Below are 1,129 nucleotides of genomic sequence, written 5' to 3'. Positions count from 1 at the left end.
CCAGGCTGGTCTCGAACTCACAGAGATCCACCTGCCTCTGCCTCCCGAGTGCTGGGATTAAAGGCGTGCGCCACCACCGCCCGGCTGGAATGATACACTCTTTACAGACTAATAATGAACAGCTCGTTGTCATGATTAATACTATCAAAAATGAAAAGTTACCTGAAAAATTAATACTATTAAAATGGATAACATTAATTTGACAGACAAAATTGAATCCATATCTAGGAGTATTGAGAAATTATCTGAAAGAATTTATACTGTTGAATTTGCCAATCAAAATTTGTTAAAAAGTTATGATAGGTTAGCAGATAGAGTATCTCTCCAGGATGGCAATGTGCATGCTCTCCAAATAACATTCAAGGATAAGGTGTTATTTTTAAAGGTGAAACTTCAGACCTTGGAATCACATGTGTAGAACAAGGAGCTTGTTCTAATTTTTTGGGAGAAATTAATAGCAATTATACCCATAGCGATAGACTTAACCTTATAAAAAGAACTTCTTGGATTCTTCCCCAAATTTTATGTGATACTCCAATAACTGGAGCCTGTACATTTTATACTGATGCAAGTAAACCAGGAAACGCAGGTTACAAATCAGAAGAATTAAGTAAGGTAGAACAAAGCCCTTATAATTCAGTCTAGAAGCCAGAATTATGCTATTCTCGTGGTGCTAAGGGATTTTAAAGAACCTCTTAATATAGTTACTGATTTACAATATTCAGAAAGAATTGTCTTGCATATTGAAACTGCTGAATTCATACCAGATGATACAGAATTGACTTTATTATTTATTCAGGTGCAAGACATAATCAGGAATAGGCTTTGCCTGATGTACATAAAACACATTAAATCCCATATGGGTCTGCCAGGTCCTCTAGCACAAGGTAATGTAGAAATTGATCAGTTATTGATTGGAAGCATGTTGTAGGCCTCAGAAGTTTATAAAAATCATCATGTCAATAGCAAAGGTTTAAAGAAAGAGTTTTCTATTACATGACAACAAGCAAAGGAAATTATAAAGAGATGCCCTACTTGCTCTTTCTATAACCAAACACCATTGCCTGCAGGGACTAACCCAAAGGGTACTTGAAGGAATAAAATCTGGCAGATGGATGTGTTCCACTTT

The sequence above is a fragment of the Microtus ochrogaster genome, chromosome 8, assembly GCF_000317375.1.
Source record: "Microtus ochrogaster isolate Prairie Vole_2 chromosome 8, MicOch1.0, whole genome shotgun sequence".
Taxonomy (NCBI): Eukaryota; Metazoa; Chordata; class Mammalia; order Rodentia; family Cricetidae; genus Microtus; species Microtus ochrogaster.
Note: the sequence above shows the minus strand (reverse complement) of the source record.